The sequence below is a fragment of the Eleutherodactylus coqui genome, chromosome 7 (genome assembly GCF_035609145.1).
Source record: "Eleutherodactylus coqui strain aEleCoq1 chromosome 7, aEleCoq1.hap1, whole genome shotgun sequence".
Lineage (NCBI taxonomy): Eukaryota > Metazoa > Chordata > Amphibia > Anura > Eleutherodactylidae > Eleutherodactylus > Eleutherodactylus coqui.
The window spans coordinates 165895341-165915434 of record NC_089843.1 but is presented as its reverse complement, the minus strand read 5'-3'; the positions used below and the strand labels follow the sequence as shown (position 1 = coordinate 165915434).

The following is a 20094-nucleotide window of genomic DNA, read 5'->3' as shown; positions in this document are numbered from 1 at the left end:
CAATGCCCGAGATTCCTCCGCACGGACGCCGATCGCGGGTTACACAATTGGAATCCGCCCGTGTGTGTATAATATATATAAAAAATTATACATGTGTATTTATAGGAAAATGTATTTATATATATATTATTACAGATTCTGAGAGTGTATAATAAATATATACACTATATATTATATACACATATATATATATATATATATATATATATATATATATATATACACACACACATATAAATAGGGGAATATATATATATTTTTTCTTATAATCGGGTGCATACACATCATATGGAATAGTTCCCCATTCCGGGCCCTCCAGAGCCCGCATGAGAGGATGATGAGGATGAAGTAGCAGCTCCCCGATGTCAGCCCACGGGGTGGACTTCCCCATGACGCGCTGTCGCCCCCCAGTGACATCTTGCTGTCAGGCCGCTCTCCGCACTGACACTACATGGGAATTTCCAGTCAGGAAGTGAGAAGAGTTCTGCGAGCCGCAGCCGCACACCTCCAGCCTGGGAGGAGGGACCGCCATGAGCTCACCCACATACCCGCCCCGAGCACCGACAAAACAAGGAAACTGAGAGGCGCCCGGCCACCACAAGCAGAGGGCGATGGGCTGCTAGGGGCACGGCGGCCCCGCGACTGTGCTGGAGGGAAGAGTCCGGCGCTCACAGGTAAGGACTCGGGGAACTACTAGTCCCAGCGGGCCCTGACAGGCTGCCAGTGACATGAGTCTACAGACACTTCCTGAAGCGCTGGGCACATGGAGGGAGGACATGCCACTGCTAGCCATGGCCCTTCAGGGGGCGCTGGAGCAGGGGTACCTGTGGCACGGCTGCCCTGAGGTGATGCCACTACTAGCCATGGTCATTCACGGGGCGCTGGACCAGGGATACCTGTGGCACGGCTGCCCTGAGGTCACCTGCAGTGATGCCACTACTAGACACAGTCCTTCAGGGGGCACTGGAGCAGGGGTACCTGTGGCATGGCTGCCCTAAGGTCACTTACAGTGATGCCACTACCAGACATGGTCCTTCAGGGGGTGCTGTGGTATGGCTGCCCTGAGGTCACCTGCAGTGATGCCACTACTAGACACGGTCCTTCAGGGGGCGCTGGAGCAGGGGTACCTGTGGCAAGGCTGCCCTGAGGTCACGTACAGTGATGCCACTACCAGACATGGTCCTTTAGGGGGCACTGGAGCAGGGATACCTGTGGCATGGCTGCCCTGAGGTCACCTGCGGTGATGCCACTACTAGACAAGGTCCTGCAGAGGGTGCTGTGGCATGGCTGCCCTAAGGTCACCTGCGGTGATGCCACTACTAGACATGGTCCTTTAGGGGGCGCTGTGGCATGGCTACCTGCGGTGATGGCGCTCTGCCACATTGCCAGCAGCTGACGGATGTTTAACTCCTTCCTGGCTGTCTTGTAACCTGCTGGTTTACACGTTGAGGTCGCAGGACTATTTTTTGCGTTCGTTGCCAGGACAGATGTCTGTTCTCACGCTCACATTATGGCGCCCGCGTAGATTGACCGATGCCACTGCCTAGAGTGGCACTTATGGGGGGTTCTGCCATTCTTACACTTATGATTACAGGATTTTAGGTGGGATTCTTGGCTTTTCTGGGTAAAGTGTAGCGACCAGATGTTACTGGAGAGGCTGGGAGTCTCCGTCACACGGGCGATCGGCGCGCGAACGCACCGCAAAATCGCAGCTTCCTTTAGGTGATTTTGAGCGTCAGCGCTGCTTTTTCTTGTGAAAAGTCATGCATGGCATCGCTGCCGTCTCGTGCGAAAGTCAGGACTAACGTTATAAATGCGTCACGCCAATCGCGCGCTCGTGCGTTGTGATGCCATAAAAAAGGAGGATCCATGGGGAAAAACGGGCTAGAAAAAGAATATTGGTTTCATAATTCTGCGTTTCCACTCTCGCACTGTGCAAAAATTGCGCAATGTTATTGCAAGTGTGCAGGCGCCCTTCACTGAGCGATGCTTTTTCTTGCAAAAAACACTGCTACTTGTGATTTTATTTATTTTTTTTGCGTAAGTGGTGCGAAGGTGAAAACGCATTGCATGAAAATTGCAAGTTCCTGCTTTGCTATAAAACGAAGTTTCCGTAGGGAAATATGGGCGATTTAAAAAAAAAAAAAGTGGGAAAATAGGGGTTTTATAATTCTGCGTTTTCATGCATGTGGGAAAAAAAAAAAAAAAAAAGCGCCCGATTTTTATGGCAACGCCCCTTTAGGCCCCTTTCACATCTGCATCAGGTTTCCGGTTTTCCGGCGGTATCGTGTTCTTTAAGGGTTTTTCATGGAATAATGTCAAAAATGCTTGGAAAAAGAAAAAAAAAATAGTAATTCATATTAAACTATACAAATTAAAAATAATCCAGTTAAAAAAATCAAAACTTCAAAACACGTCATTTACAGGCTTTTTTTTTTTCTTTAAACACCATTCCGAATCGCGCCTTGTGCGCGCAGCAGTACTTTTCTCCAAAAATTCGAGACTTTGTGGTTCTCCTTCAGCTTCCTGTCTGATTCGCAGTACTGCCGATCCGCTGGTGGATTTTGGGACATTTTGCACGGAAAAATCATTCAAACGAGCAAAAATAAACCAACAATAAATCGCTCCGTGTAAATGCGGCAGGGATCGGACGGCGTTCGCTTTTCATTCATCGTTCAGTTTCCGCAGCCATAAAGATCGCCGTTGGCTCGTTCGCTCCGTCGGTTTAAAGACCGGTCGTTCAGTCGCTCTCATCATCTGTGAACGATTCCTGGTGTGAATGATGGATCGGCCGTGTCCGGCCGTGTAAGTGAACGCGGGCGTCGTTTGCTCATTCACATGGGAGTAATTCGGCAGGTCTAAACGGAGGCAAATTGGCGCACAGCTACCCATCGCAGTTGGCGCATGGAATCCACATCAAGAAGTGACCTATCTCCACACGTATGATTTTTCCGCGCGTTTTTCGCGGCGTTTTCGCAGCGTTTTCGCGGCTTTTCCATTAATTTCCATTGACTTTCATGGGTGCATTAGGAGAAAAATAAGGACACATATGCAACTGACAGTTCCTATGTTAAAAACGCAAACGCAACGCAAAAAAAACGCCAGTGGACAGGAACACATGTTATCTCTATGCCTGTGCAGGAAAAACGCAAAACGCAGGTAAAAAAACGCCAGTGGGTGGGCGCCCTAACACTGATACATGTAATAGTCTACACATGGGCAAAGGAAATACCTGTCCCCATTACACACTAAATGGGAAACCACTGGGGGACACCGACATGGAAAAGGACTTGGGGTTTTAAGCTAACTGTAAGCTTGACTGGAGCAACCAGTGTCAGGCGGCTGCTGCCAAGGCCAATAGGATCATGGGGTGCATCAAAAAAGGTCTAAGGGCAGATGATGAGAACATTGGTCTTCCTCTTTAGGCCGCCTGCGCACAGGCGGAATGGACCCCGCATGTGGGATTCCCACAGCAGAGTTTGACCTGGTGCCCGGGCGGTGGCCCCAGCGTACTTCTCTGCTGTCTTCTCCTCTGCTGCTGATGTGCCGGCCGACAAGGTACAAAGGACGCTGCGCTGCTGCTATGGCGATGACGCGGCTGCCACAACCATTCTGCAGTGATGATTGTAGAATGCCCATGGGACGCACAGCTTCCATTGACTTCAATGGAAGCCGGCTTTGTGTAGCCCACACAAAATTTCAGCATTTCTCCCCTAGCATGCTATGGGCTGGATTTGCTGCAGAATCCGGAGGTGGAATCCCGCTCCGGATTTCGCAATGTAAGGCCGCCTGCACACAGGTGGATTCGCAAGTCAGTGGTCAGACCACACATTGAGTATTGGGTACAATTTTGGGCACCAGTTCTCGAGAAGGACATAACAGTGTCATGGAACTGGGGTCTGGGTAACTGGAAGTCCCTGAAACTACCCGCAACACCTGTCCCTACCTACTTGCCCCCCTAGGCCAAGCCCCAGGGCGACAACTGGGCGACAGTCCCTAGGCTCACTATGGATGCGGGGCAGAAGCCAGAAACACAGACAAATACAAGAAGACACACAAACATGAAGGCAGGTCAGGAAATCCGGGTCAGCAACAGGAGAAGGCGAGGTACAAGGGGTCAGGCGAAGGTGTGTCGAAGCTGGGCATCAATCCAAGGGTACACGGGTGTAGATGGAGACCAAACCTACACTGGCAACTTCAGGAGGAAACAGAGCAGTTTAAATGCTGTCAGAACTGCCACCCAGCAGATGATTGGGGCGGGGAGCCTGACAGCAGCAGGACCCAGACATGAAGCAGCGAGTGCAGAGCAGAGACCCAGACATCAATCAGTGAGTGCAGAGCAAGTGTGCCAGGATATGGCAACGGGGATGCGTCACGGAAAGTCACCAACCGTGTCCCCAGCAACCCGGCTACCTAGGTGCCCGTTCCCTAAGCACGGGAGCGTGCCCCCAGAGCCGGCGGCCAAAATTACGTCGGCCAGGGAAGGTCACCAAGAGCAGGGCTCACCTGCACCGCACCCCCGCAGGCCGGGAAATACGACCGGCGGTGCTGGTACAGAGACCCTGAGAGTCGCTGGTCCTGACAATCAAAGCTTGAGCGGGAACAAATGCGGGCAACTACAGTAATAAACGGAATGGGCGGACTACAATACCCAGAAAGGTTATCAAAATTGGGGTTATTTAGTTTAGAAAAAAGCACGTCTGAGGGGCGACCTAATAACTATGTATAAATATATCAGGGGACAATACAGAGATCTCTCCTATCATCTGTTTATACCCAGGACTGACTAACAAGGCGGCGCCCTCTACGTCTAGAGGAAAGAAGGTTTCTACACCAGCATAGAAGCGGGTTCTTTACTGTAAGAGCAGGGAGACTGTGGGACTCTGAGGACGTGGAGATGGCAAATTTGATAAAAGAGTACAAGAGGGACCTGGCCGCCTTTCTTGCGTGAAACAATATTATGTGTTCTATAACCACTGATCACTTCAGAGGGTCGGTGATCCGGGGATTATTCGGATTGCCAAATTGGAGTCAGGAAGGATTTTTTTTTCTGTTAAATGCTGAAAATTAGCTTCTACCTCATTGGTTTTTTTGCCTTCCTTTTTATCAACAGTGGGAGGTAATAGGCTGAACTGGATGGACATATGTCTCCGGCCTTACATACTCTGTTACTTATCCTTTGATAGAAAAAATCCCAGACCCCCCCTTTAAGCACTTCCTACAGAAAGTACATTACATGATTCTGCATCTTGATGGATATGTAGGCAGAAGAAAAAGGTTCCCAGGGAATCAGATAGAAATTAAACCTTGGAAGCTTTGTTTAAGACTAGAAATCAAGGTCTGCTGTTTTTCCAGAAACAGCGCCACATCTGTCCACAGGCCGTACCTCGTATTACAGCTTATTCCCGTTTTAGAGAATGGAGCTGAACTACAGTAGCAGGCATAGATCAGATATCACGCTGTTTCTTCTCTAGTCCGGGACAACCAGTTGTCCTTTTTATTAGGCCTACAAAAAATGCTAACGTTTCACCCCAAAGGGCCTTCTCCAGTTGTAGGCTGCCCATCACCAGCTCCTCTACAGGAAGGATTGTCCCCAATAAGCCACCCCCTCACTAATAGTGTACTTTGGGTAAGGAAGAGGTTTCTAGAAATACGGTTTCTTAGAACGGCTTTATTATGTAGCCTGAAACTCATTTATTCCACTCAGTGACATTAATATGAGGCCGCGGCCTTCAGAGGCAGATAGAAGACTGAACGATAAAAAGGTGCCTCAAAACTCCGTTATGGACTCGTCTCATGATGTCTTTTGTGTTCATTAGGTTGCCTTCACACGGGCGTATTTGTGCACGCAAAATTTGCGTCCGCAGTGAATAGCGTCCATTGATTTTAACGGGTTCGTTCACATAAGAATATATTTCCTGCACATTTCAGTCGCGCAAAAGTAATCACAGTACGCTCTATTTTCCTGCCCACCAGAAGTCCCCGTAGAAGTCAATGGGGATGCCAAAAATCCAAGGAGACGCGTGAATCGCTGCGTAATTGTGCAGGAAAAAGACAGTATCTGGGACTAGTTACCCATGGCTGGGAGCATCACTTTTTTTTGACACACGCAAACGCACATGCCTTGCGCTTGCAAAAAGTACAGTAAAATACATCGATGAGCGCGCAAAAAACTATAAATGTTGCTTAAATGTTTAAATGGTAAAAAACAATATGCAGAACATTTGAATTTCTTGGCATTTTTTTACAAGCACTAAAAACACTGAACACATGGATTCACAAGAGCTTCATTCATCAAAGCTGCCCAACAGTAAGACTGTCCATGTTGCCTCTAGCAACCAATCAGAACTCAGCTTTCATTTTACCAAAGCACTATATGAAATGAAAGTTGCGCCGTGATTGGTTGCTATGGGCAACAAGGACAGTCTAAGGGCTTATTCAGACGACCCTATATCGGCCGGGTATTCACGCCGGCCGATATACGTCGTCTCTCTCTGCAGGGGGAGGAGGCTGGAAGAGCTGGCAGCAGCACTCTGAGCTCCCGCCCCCTCTCTGCCTCCTCTCCACCCCCTCTGCAGTATTTGCAATGAGAGGGGTGGGGCTAAGTGGCATGAATTAGCTCTGCCCTGTCCCGCCTCCCCTTATTGCAAATAGTGCAGAGGGGCGGAGTGGGGGAGGGAGCTCAGAGCACTGCTCCCGTCTCTTCCAGCCTCCTCCCCTTGCAGAGAGGGACGCTGTATATCGGCCGGCATGAATACGCGGCCGATATACGGTCATCTGAATAAGCCCTTAGGCTGCATGTCCACGCATGGAAAGCGCAGCCGCAGTGTCAACGAAAATCATAGCGAATCTCCGCTCGTGGGATCTAAAGCGCGGCATGCCGCAATTCTTTGTGGTGAGCCTATCTGTCATAGGCTCACCGCTGAGACCTGTCAGCGCTGCCCACTCATCCCCCGCGGCTGAATATCGCTGGCGATATTTTGCAACAGCCATGGACAGGGGGCCTTACTGTTAGACAGAGGGATTCATACAGCTTTACACCAAGTAGGCTGCTTATTCACAGCGTCATGGCTATTGGTTAAAATATACTTTCACTTTAAACAGAGAACAAGAGGGGGGGGGGTGTAATGTACGGCTTTCTTGGCATCAAATGACAATAGTGTTATTTAGACTCAGCTGACGGTAGTGTATAGTACTTCTAGAAGAATACATTTTACATAAGGAGAAGAGCAGTTAATAAGGCATCAGTTAGTAAGCAGTAACTACATCCTGTGTGCATAGAAACATTTAGAAATAGCAGGAAAGTCTGGAATATACTTCAGCTTTCTGGCTGACAACAGAAAGCAATAGCAGTTGTTACACTATTTCTTTTTTTCCCAAGTCCCGTACCACACTGGAGCATTACTGATCCATCTGTGTTTCTCCCACGGAGTCTGGCCATTTATTTGTACACTCCCGGACTACTAGTGTTCCTGCTCTTCTATCTATTGCCTTTAACGTACTGAACTAAACGAACCAAACAATTAGTAGTGAATCTCATTATTGTGAAGATCTAGAATCCTCTAATATCTAGTACTAGTGCTTTTCAGGATCACCATAGATCAATCCATTATGATCATGTGGTTGTTCTGTTAGCACAATCCCTGATCCTGGAGAGCTTCTCACAATCTGAGTTCTCTTTAGATCTATGTGTAAATTACTATCAGTCTTAGGGCTTTTTCGTCTTAGCGTATATTGGCCACCATTTTAACGTTACCATCTCTGCTGTCTTCCCCCTTGCCGGCTCTCTGCCTCTCTCCTCCCCTCTGGCTGTTTGCAATGGGAGGGGGTGGAGCTAATCTCCTCTCCCCTTGTCCTCAGCCAGCAATGGGAGGGGGTGGAGCTAATCTCCCCTGCCCTTGTCCTCAGCCAGCAATGGGAGGGGTGGAGCTAATCTCCCCTCCCCTTGTCCTCAGCCAGCAATGGGAGGGGGTGGAGCTAATCTCCCCTGCCCTTGTCCTCAGCCAGCAATGGGAGGGGTGGAGCTAATCTCCCCTCCCCTTGTCCTCAGCCAGCAATGGGAGGGGGTGGAGCTAATCTCCCCTGCCCTTGTCCTCAGCCAGCAATGGGAGGGGGTGGAGCTAATCTCCCCTCCCCTTGTCCTCAGCCAGCAATGGGAGGGGCGGGATAGGGGTGAAGCTTAGCTCTGTTCCTTTCCATTGCAACAAGCTGGAGGGGAGAAGAGGGGCAGAAAGCCAGTGAGGGCGAGGGGAATGGGAAGACAGATCAGATGGTAGCATATATCGGCCGGCCGTTAAATCTGCGGCCGATATACTCTCCTGTGAATAAACCCTTAGGCCAAAAGTCCACGGACTGATTATCACTGTGAAATTCGCAGTTAGACACCTGCCGCGAATTCCACAGCAATGTCCGTCCATAGACATGCTGTGTTAAACGATTCTCCCCGGACCATGAGCGGCAATCAACTGCGATTTTCCGCTCGCCGGGGAGAATTGCAGCATGTTTTATTTTATATTCGTCCCGTCTAAATGGAGCCTTAGGCTGGGGTCACACGGGTCATATTCTTGGCGGAAATCTTGCGGTTTTGCTACAGCGAGATTTCCGCTGGAGCGGCTTCACCGCACGCTTTTCTGTTGCGGCCGGCTCTCCCACAGAGGAGAGCGGGGCCGCAGCAGAAAAAAAGAAATGGACATGCTGCATCCTGGGAATCCGCACCGCAGCAGCGGCTTCGCTGTGCCGGATTTGGGATTAGCGGGCGCAGGCGGATCTGTCGCAGCAAAATTCTGCATGGAATTTCCACAGCAAGTCAGCCCCGTGTGAACCCAGCCTAAGGGGGCATTCAGACGACCGTATATCACGGCAGCCAATACACGGCGTCTCTCTCTGCAGAGGGAGGAGGTGGGAGCAGTTCTCTGAGCTCCTGCCCCCTATCTGCCTCCTCCACCCCCTCTCCGCCCTTCTGCACTATTTGCAATGAGAGGAGGCCGGATGGGGGCGTGGCTAAATTCTGGGAATTAGCTCCACCCCGTCTCGCCTCTCCTCATTGAAAATAGTGCAGGCAGTGGAGAGTTGGCAGAGAGGGGGTGGGAGCTCAGAGCACTGCTCCCAGCCTTTCCAGCCTCCTCCCCCTGCAGAGAGAGACGCCGTATATCGTCCGGCGTGAATACCCGTCTGATATACGGTCGTCTGAATGCATCCTAAGGGGGTGGGATTAGTGTTCGGTGTTTAGGTTTATTCTACCTTTGAAGCCCAGAAACTAATTTTGATCTAAATCATTAAAAGTTACGTTTTAGAATCAGTCCGGTGAAAGGTGTTTAAATTCACAGGCAGAAGAATCAAATATCTTTAATGTGCTGTATTAACCCCTTAAAGGGGATCTGACACGAATAAGGTTTTTATGCTTAAACAGCCATTGTTCCCTGGTCTGCCTAATGGGCACAGGGAACCCACGATTTTTGGCTGTTAAAGCATAAAAACATAATACTTGCCTTGTGTTCTGTTGTGGTTGTGATCAGGGGTCATCTCCCAGCAGGCAGTCTTCCTCCTCCAACGAGCCAAGGACGGGCCACACCCCCCCCCCCTGTGGGATTGCGCACACGTGCAGTGGAGAGGTGCCCTCTGACAGGAGTCAGGACGGGCCGCGTATCCGCTGCACCCACGCAGAATCTCCTGGCCAGGTAAGGGGGAGTAAAAATTTTTTCTTCTTCATGTCAGAACCCCTTAAAGGGGTTGTCCCGCGCCGAAACGGGGTTTGTTTTTTTTTCAAACCCCCCCCCCCCTGTTCGGCGCGAGACAACCCCGATGCAGGGGTTAAAAAAGAACACCGGAGAGCGCTTACCTGAATCCCCGCGCTCCGGTGGCTTCTTACTTACCTGATGAAGATGGCCGCGGGGATCTTCTCACTCGGTGGACCGCAGGGCTTCTGTGCGGTCCATTGCCGATTCCAGCCTCCTGATTGGCTGGAATCGGCACGTGACGGGGCGGAGCTACACGGAGCCGGCATCCAGCACGAGCAGCCCCATTGAAAAAAGAAGAAGACCGGGACTGCGCAAGCGCGGCTAATTTGGCCATTAGACGGCGAAAATTAGTCGGCTCCATGGAAACGAGGACGCTAGCAACGGAGCAGGTAAGTGAAAAACTTCTTATAACTTCTGTATGGCTCATAATTAATGCACAATGTACATTACAAAGTGCATTAATATGGCCATACAGAAGTGTATAGACCCACTTGCTGCCGCGGGACAACCCCTTTAAGGATACGGCCCTTTTTTTATTTTGGTTTTTTCCTCCCTACTTTTAAAAAATCCTAACCCTTTTATTTATGCCTCCATATAGCGGTCTGAGGGCTTGTTTTGTGCTCTATGTCAGGGGTTCCACATAATGTACTGAAAAACTTTACTAAAAAATTATAAGTGGAATGAAAAGAAAGAAAAACAAAATTCGCCATCGTTGGGTGCGTCTTGTCTCCACGGTGTGCACACAAAAATGGCATGATAACTATATTGTATGGGACAGTACAATCACTACCATACCAAAGCTATATCTTTTACTGTACTACTTTTAATATATAAAATATCTTCAAATGACAGTCACCTTCACTCGGCCCGAGGCTATCCTGGCGCCCATAGGCATTCTGCCTGGGATCGCATCAGAGGGGGAAATGGTGAGTTGAAGGGTTGACCCTCCCTCTGGCTGTCAGCTTCCATTCTGCTCCGACATCCACAAGTGAAACAGCACTGGAATCCCCTTTATTAACCCTTTCCAATCCACTGTCTGACTTCTGAAGACATTATGATTTAAGGCTGTACAGCTCCGATGTTGGAAGACGTCCGTCGGGGCTCTCTTACTGTATATTGCCAGCCTCCCTGCTGTCGGAGCCTATCCAACGTGTTACCTCATGCAGTACTGGCTTTAGCCAGCCTATAGCGCCATTGTATAATGGCAGAAAAAGAGTAAGCCCCCTAGGAAAACCAGGATACAAAGTGGATTGGAAAGGGTTAATGCATCAGCAGATATAATCACTGGATTGACCCATCCATTCTATACGTTTTCAGATAACATATTGGTAGGAGATGCTGACATCCTGCTGTTTTGGTAAGCTATTTCCAACAGCTGGCACCCGCTGGCTATGCAGCAGGCTCAGCGCCCGGGCCCTCATCATGTCTAACCTCAAAGAAGTCTTTTAACAAAAGTAGTCCTATCTAGATCTATATACACACACGGGAAGGCAAAGTCATCACTGATTGCTTGTAGCCCTCACATTAGTGATGCTTTCTTACAACTCCATAATATATGCAATTTATATGAAATTTCCCTGGAACTTCTCATTGAGCGTGTCATCATACGTAGTACTTCCTCTTAGAGGCTTGGTAATAAAGTATAAAGAGATTCTCTGCCGTGTGCAAACAGCAGTGAACCAGAGACAATCACTTGTTGATTGGCGCTCGTTACAATGGGCTGATTCTTGTTCCATCTATAGAGGGCACATTGGACAGTCACCCTATTCTTGGGCAAGACAGAGCAGCAAATCTACAAGCGTGATCAACGGTGTATAGAGGAGACCTATGAAGAGCTACAGTATATGTGACAGATTCCCTTAAAGGGAACTTGTCACCCCCTATGAGCACCATAAACTAAGTTACTGGGGTCCCTTGCCCGCGCTATCATCTCTGCAGGCTGTGCACGCTCACTCCCATTGTTCTCTAGGAGCGTGCACATTCACAGCTGGCAGAGACAAGTCTGTGCGCCATCTTAACGGTGCGGGAATGGGGAGCCCAGTAGGCATAAAAACTCCAATCAGCACCATAACTTAGTCTATGGTGCTCGTAGGTGATGACAGGCTCCCTTAGAAGTTAGATTTTCACTAGAATTCAAGCATATTGGGTTCTTGTTTTCTCTTATAATTTTTGGCATGGACATGCAGGCAGTCTGGTATTTTGGGGTTAAGGCAGAGCTCACACAGGCGGATTTGGATTGCGCCAGCATTATCTGCGCAGGAGATATACAGTGAAACGCATACCTTTTCACTTTTTCGTTATTCCACGAGCAGGGGGGGAAAAAACGCAGCATGCTCCATTTTGCCACGGAATCCGTGTAGACTGCCTCCATTGAGGTCAATGGAGACGATGTAACCCACAGCCCATACGTATTTAAAGTTGCATATGGGCTGCGGGTACCCGTGTCATCGCTAAGCGCCGGCACGGGAGATACAAACAAACAATACTGTGCATGACCGCCAGCGAGCCGCCATGGTCATTAGCAGTACAGTAATAGCAAGTTAGCTGGATGCCTGGCCGGGCTCACACCTGGAATCCGTTGTGGCCCTCCCGCATGCAGAATCCGGTCCGCCCCGCATGAGCCCGGCCTAAGATACAATGTGCTTTCATCTTTAAGAACCTGCATACTTTCAGTTTTGCTTTTCTTCATACAATACAAGAAAACAAGTTACAACGTTCCAGATTTAAGGAAGCGCCATCAGTGTAATAGATGACATTAGCATGCGGTAAGTGTACAGAACTCCGGGAGATCATTAGAAGATACATATCATTATGTAGATACAGTCAAGTATACTAATCACCATCTGGATTATTTTAGCCACTTCTGCTTCCTTTTTGTGCCAAGGTTTCTTGTTGATCACAAGATGTGTTTGAAGTACCTGGTTGCACAGAGCGCTGACATTCGGGCACAAGGTTCAGGCATTTAGCCGATGTCAAGATCAGATCGCGGTTATCTTGTGAACCTTGCAATACTGCCGAGCCGAAACAGAAAATGGGTCGGGGAAATTAGCCGTACACGTTCTCTTAGCAACACGCAACAAACGGTGGGAGGAAGCTGAGCAGCGAGTGACGTTATTACACTGCGTGTAACCACCAGATGAGGAGAAATAAGTTTCCAATTTGTGACAACATCATATTTGCCGAACTAAGGTAGGCTATGAATGCATAAAGCGAGAAATGGAGAAAACACATGGATTAGGCAAAAATTGTAAAAAAATAACATGTATGTAAGAGATTGAGATACATCGTCTTCTGAGAATGGAGACAGAATGCTGATAACCGGAGAGCAAACGACATCGGAGGCCAGATAGAAGGAAACGTGTAGACCAGTGGGGAAATAAGACATAGGCACACGGAAGTAGTCAGAAGAAACCTATTAGTGGAACTGGTCTCACATGTTTCATACCATTAGGGTAATCTGCATGTACAGAAGGACATAGTATCCTCTTTCGGTAGACACCGTCAGGTTTCGAGGAGGGACCAGTGTTTTACTCGCTGGCATTTGCAACGTAGATGAAACTTTACTTGGGTTTTTGTTTCGTTCAAAGTTCCCTTTCTTTTACTTTACCGATGCTAAATCTTTGTGTTATACTAGGCTTTGCTTCCTTTATTTGGGTTATTCATTCAATGATGCAATGTGTAGCTGCCTTCAATAAATGTGCCGCACTATGGAAGGAAGTAGGTGAACTTTACCAAAGGTTAGACGCTAGAAAAAGTGGTACTGTACAGCTATCAGCTGCTCTGTAAAAGGATTCTTCAATCCATAACTGTTTATACTCAGGGCTGTGACAAGGGGGCATCATCTAAGGCTAGACGAAAGAAGGTTTCTACACAGACATAGAAGGATTCTTTACTGTAAGAGCAGTGAGACTGGAACTCTCCGCCTGAGGATGTGGTGATGGCAAATTCGATATAAGAATTCAAGAGTGGCCTGGACATCTTTCTTCAGCGATACATTATTACATGTTATAATCATTAACTTCAAAGGCGTTGGTGATCCGGAGTTTATTCCGATTGCCAGATTGGGGTTAGGAAGGAATTTTTCCCTTAAATGGGTAAAATTGGCTTCTACTTCATCGGTTATTTTTTTTTGCCTTCCTCTGAATCAACATTGGGGGGTTGGGGGGGGGTAATTGGCTGAACTGGATGGACATGTCTTTTTTTCGGCCTTATATACTATGTTACTATATGTAGAAAATCCACTCTACACTCAGATGTTTGACACAAAAGCAAAATAGTTTTTATTAATCGTGGCAAAAGGTACCTCTACTTACCCTTTGTGATTAATAAAGAGGATTCTTCTTTTGCATCAAGTATCGGACTGTGCTATTGATTCTGTACTAAAAGTTAAACAGGAAAGACAGTTGACTATGAGGTATTTAATTATTGGGGCAAGTCGGACCTATAATGATAATCCGCCATAAGTGATCGTCCGAAGTGCTCATACAGTTTTCCTGTCAACCACAGTTATCATTTAGTAGCTCTCCTGAATGATAATAGATGCAACCATTGTCTAGTAAGTGATCGGCCCTGTCCCATCCCGTGGCAGCAGGGTTACTGGAGTTTGTAGGCTTTTCTGAAGGGGAGTTTTCAGGTTGTGTTTGAAATTCTCAGATGAAGGAGTGTTCAATCATTTGGGTTACCGAGTTCCCGACTAAGGCCGCGGTCAGACGAGAGTGTTTTATTGTGTACCTATGTGCGCGGGGAAAAAAATGCGCTCTTCACATAAGCGTAAAATGCATGAACGGGCAAAGTTTCATATGTGCAGCGCAGCTGCTCCACGAAGGTCCCCTCATCACTGAACACTGTGCAACACTGTCAGTGTTCAGTGATGAGGGGGTCTGCAGTGGGGATGAAAGTATCCCCTGCCACAGCTGTGGCAGAGGAGCGCGATGCTATCCCATTGCTTTCAGTGGGACTGGTGCTGCTGCCGCCCCATTGCAAGCAATGGGATGAAGGCAACACCTGCAGCAATGATTTTCAGGGGGGACTTGAAATATAAGGCCTACCCCGAAAATCATCCCTAGCTGTAGAAGAAAAACAAAACCCGTTAACTCACCTAGAAGCGCTGTCCGGCTTTTCTCCCCGCTCTTCTTCTGTATTCTTGTGGCCTCCTAAAAGTGCTGCCTCTGATTAAAACTAAAAATGGACTGATTAGTATTCAAACTTTTAATAGCTTTAATTTTTTGGTAATGAAGAGAAAAAAGAAAAATGTTACTTTTTTCCAGACCCATTTAGATGGGACGTATTTCGGGCAAGCGATGCCCGAAACTCGTCCCCGCACACACTCGCTCCTGCACAGGAGCTAGTATCGCTGGCTCGCTCACAGAGCGGCCAGCGGGGGGGTGGGGAGGCTGTAGGAGATTTCTCTCCTCGCGCTCCCCGCCCCTCTCCATTGACTTAACATAGCGGCCATTCAGTACTAAATGGCTGCTATTTGCACTGAACGATCAGCATTCAGCTCATCGTACATCGTTTATGCTACATCAGCACGAGAGTATGTATGTGCGGGGACAAGTGTCGGGCGTAGTTTGCCTGACATTCGTCCCGTCTGAATGGGCCTTTACTCCCAATATGGGACTTGAACTTGCAATTGTTTATACACAATACTCCAGTATATTGTACTCTTGTGGGCATCCTGGAAGGAAAAGTTTGTGGCAACCCTGGGCCTTCACAAAACCCCAGCCTGCCATAACAACTGAATGGCACTTGTGATTAATCTTTTGGGGGGGGGGGGGGGGAAGCATTCGGGAGACAGAGGGCACACCCTCCTCCTGCAAGGCTATTTTAATTTGGCAGCCAACACTAATCTCGGCATCTAAGAGGTTAATGGCTGGGATGGGGAGTATCTCCAATCCGGTCCGCAGGTGTTAGCTGTCAATGACAGACGGCATCCACCTCATATGGAGTGGTCTGGGCTCCCAAACCTTCTCCGTATGAATCCCATGCACGTACGTGTACAGTAGATGTTGCCAAGGAGACAAAGTTGAGGAATGATGGGATGTTTTTATGAGTTGGAGGCCGCAGGAGGTGGGAAGGACTTGGATGTGATGTTTAAAAGAATGCCGATAAAAGTGCTAAATAATTGGAGTTGTGAAACCTGAAGTTATGAGAGTAATGACGTCGTCCTGTGTGCAGGCTGGGAGATGACAATTGCCTGTTTGTATGTAATAAGGAGCGGTAGTTTTTCAGAGAATGGAGGCGGAGCGGGCCAAAGATCTTTTCCAGCCGCCCACCTCCAATCACTAGAGATAAAGGACTGCCTGCTTACACGGGCCAATAGTTGCTTGGTTCTTAGGGGAGCTAAAAACCAAACAACTCGGTAGGAGGAGATCTTGAGGAGACACTTTTGTTTTAATTATTTTTAATGTGGTTGGGTTAAAGTATATCTGTACTTCCAGTAAGCTTTTGGCATGTCATGGGGACTTGTCAGAAGCTTTGATTTGTTGGGGTCCGGGTGCTGAGACCTCCACAGATTGCTACAATGAACAGCAGAGGTGTTCGGCTGGGCTTAATAAAAAGTTTGTGAGCCTGCCATCGGCTGATGAACAGAGATACCGCTCAGCTGAGGTCTTCTGCTGCTTTGCTCTAGCGATCGGTGGAGGTCTCAGCAGCCGGACGCCCAACAATCCAAACTTGTGACAAGTCCCTATGACGTGTCAAAAGTTTCTTGAAAGTACTGTTACACTTTAAGGCACAGATAGCAGTTACACTTCTGCGGTCCATAGTCTCATATTAAGGGCTTATTCACACAGGCATATTTTTTTGTCCTTCAGGCTAACTTCACACAGGGGCGAGTGCGATATCAGACTATGAATCACTTCTCGATATCACGCTCGCTAACATGCAATATCCCTGTGGATTTATATGAAAGCCACCTCACATCACTTCGGGGAAGTAGCGATCCACCACCGTGGAGGAGGATCGTGGAGTGTATCCAATTGTTTTCAATGGGGAGACCTTGCAGTGGAAGCAATCGGTGATGCGATGTGAGGGTATACCCAAACATAGGACGCGCTGCGATTTGTTTTGTGGTGCGGTAAATCACCCATGTGTATGACCCCATCCAAAAGAATGGGGTTCATATTCGTAATGCACAAATCTCGCCATTATTTTGGCTGTGTGAAAACGGCCCAATACAGACAGCGTAGAAGCCTTGGGTTTAAAGCGGTATATTCTGATCTGCGTTTCTGCAGAGTGTCCTATTTTGGTCCATTCAATTCTATAGAAGTGTTAAAAAAATGCAGTGAATCTGTATGTTATGTGCGCAGTCACTGCTTTTCGTATGCATGAATCCAGGAGACATTGGGAAAAAAAGGAATCAGTTGGATCTTCTTGGGATTTTTTCTGCGAGTGTGAAAAATGGAATGAATGCATCCGCATAAGCGCCAAATAAGCTCATATACATTACATGCAGTGAAATTTTTTTTTTAACCACACACTGAAACTGCATATGCCCATGTGAATTAGCTTTAAGGATGGCGTCACACACTCGTATTTGCGCAAAAGAATAGAACTTGATTTCTGTGGGTTCGTTCACATATTTTTTCTACGTATTTCAAATGCGCAAAAGCAATGCAGCATGCCCAATTTTTCTGCGCATCACAGGTTCCCATAGAAGTCAATAGGGGTGCGCAAATGCAAAACGTTAAGAGACGCATGATATATTTCATAGTAATTCCACTGGAAAAACACCACATGTGAAACTCCTTAAGACTAGTTAGCTGTTGCAGTCGGGGCATCTTTGTTTGCCGTGTGCAAATAAACATGCCTTACGGGCGCAAAAAGTGCAGTAAAGTATGAGAATGCGTGCAGAAAAGAATCGTTCATTCTGCAAAAACGCTACACGCATGCGTTGATTGCTCCCTTTTTGTGCAGGACCTGAACAGACCACTTCCATTGCAGTCGATGGAAACTGTTGCAAACCCCGGCCATTCCGGAATTGCTGAGGATTCCGCGTCATCGCCTAGCAGCGGCACGGGGAAATCTGTACTGAGCATGTGCGACGGCGCGACATCCTGCCCATCTGCAGTACAGAAATAGAAAAAAGGTGCAGCTATGCAGGGGTTACCGGCCGCAGTCAGGGCCGGATTTCTTGCAGGATTCCGCTGGTGGAATCCGGACCTGCCGCGTGACGCCGGCCTTAGCAAGAGGCTTTGTGACTACTATGCCAAGACTGCAGCCAAGAAGTATAGAAGTGTGCCGCCATCCCCGGACACCTGCTCGCTACAATGTGTATTATCTGACAGGCGGCTCACTACAAGCTCTATACAGAACAGTTGGCATTGTCCTTCTAATGCGCCATTTGATATTCCTGAGTGTAATATTCCGCTTACTTCCTCTTTGTTCTGCACGAAGGTTACACCAGCGCTTACTGTCTAGCTGTGATTCAGTTTCACAACGTCATGCCTTTTACATATAACTGATTTATACTGCATGCAGCTGCTGATAGTCATCTCTGGCATCATACTGGCATCAAGCTGTGTGTTAGTGCCGCAGCCGGAGCTGCATTACTGCCGCACTACAGTATAGGCATTATACCTCACATCTATGACAAATAGTGTTGGAGAACAAGAACGATCAGTTGCCTCTTTATATTACATTACAAAGCATTTTGACCCACATTTATTAAAGCGACCCTCCAATCCTAGAAAACAAAGATGGCCGCGGAGCTTCTCTGACTACCTGATGCACACTGTGTGTTAATATACGCTGGTAGGCTAAGACGCTCCAGTCTGCTCTGAATGGACAACCAAAGCAGCGTGTAAGGCTTTACATCATGGAAACCAAGCAGTTTCTACAATTTGACATAATAGTACATCATGGTGATCAGGCATGTACAGGAGCGGTGCCCTCAAGATTAGGTGGGGTCCCACTGCAATGACCAGCATCAGAGATAACTCTGATCCCAGCTGTTAACACCTTAGATGCTGCGATCAATGCCGTACAGACATATCGCATTGTAGTATCTGAGTCATTGCACATTCAAGTTCCATAAGGGTTATAAAAATGATCAAACAATATACCAGTAAAGAGAAAAAAAACAATTTTTTTTGCACTTATTGCTTTATTTGTAAGAAAAAAAAACATTTGGTTTTGTCGCAGTTATAACGACCCGATCAAATACATTTTTAGTCTACACGGTGACTACTGTTAAAAGAAAGCAAAAAATAAAGGCAAAATGCTGTTTTTGTTCATAAAAGTGATCAAAAAAGTTGTATGTACCCCAAAATGGTACCAATACAAACTACATCTCGCCACACAATAACAAGCCCTCACTTAGCTCAGTGAAAAATCAGGAAGTTTTGGCTTCTGAAACATAAAAAAAATTGCCAAGTCAGTAATTTAGATTGATTGGTTCTGACTCCTGGCACCGCCTTGAGTCAGCGGATTGAAGTAATCAAGGCACGGGGTGCTGGCTTTTCCATCGTTTAGCGGGCACGGCTCCATACGTTTTGTAACGGCAGTGAAGTCCCATTCAGGTGGGCGGCAACTTCACAGGTAGTTGTTAAAAACTGGCAATTCTACTGCAGATTTGTCACCTCGGTGCCAAATATATGTGCGCACTTTGTGTCACTGGAGACAACTATGCTACAATTTGTTCCTCTGGTGCTGCCAAGTATGGCAGTATGGTCACAGTCTGCTGCCTGGGCACACAGCAGGGTGGCACATGGCTGTAATGCCATTAAACTTTGAAGATATATATAAGCTGTACATAGTACATCAGGGTAAGACATAAAAAGGGGGTTCAGCTAAAATTCCAGGGACATGGGGTCAGTTTTGAAGTAGGCCTTTATGTGGGCCAGGTCTCACAGCGATAAGTGGTGTCCTTTCTTATCCCAGTCTTATAAGACATTTTGGAGGGGATTTATTGAGAAAGTGTTGACCTGGTACAATGTGTGTCTTTGCACTTCAGTAGTGCCCCCTTCTGGCCTGCACATTGATGTAGCGTGTATCCCCTCTACCGGGCATACTCAACTAGTTTTTGTAGAACAGTAACATGAAGTGTGCATGGGGGTGCGCCATCCTGAGGGTCTGTGTGTACTGTGCTGGTTTTATATTATTAGTTATGTTCACTGAATGTATCAAGTTGCAGCTGTAGTGCTTTGGTATTTAAGGGTTATTGTTGGTGGTGGGAACATTTTGTTTAGCGATTTATAATCTTAGGTTACCAGTCATCATGATTGGGTCTTTATAGTTTTAACTTTTTATCCATTTTATACTAATAAAAGTTATGTTTTATAATAGATTTAAATATTTTATAGATTTTTTTCCCCCCTCGGTGTGTAGTTTTTTTAAAGGTGAGAGTCCGGTATAA

At 47.3% G+C, this 20094-nt stretch overlaps 1 protein-coding gene across 2 annotated transcripts in view; it reads left to right on the top strand.

The window, feature by feature from the left end:
- Positions 1 to 509: 509 nt before the first annotated feature.
- NFKB1 (nuclear factor kappa B subunit 1) overlaps positions 510 to 20094 on the top strand; it is a 99180-nt gene continuing 79595 nt past the window's right edge. The window contains exons 1-2 of one of the 2 annotated variants that reach the window (XM_066573962.1): positions 510 to 674; positions 9530 to 9677. The gene's annotated coding sequence lies outside the window, so the exon portion shown is untranslated. The remainder of the gene's footprint in view (positions 675 to 9529; positions 9678 to 20094) is intronic. The other variant, XM_066573960.1, reaches the window with a different exon arrangement.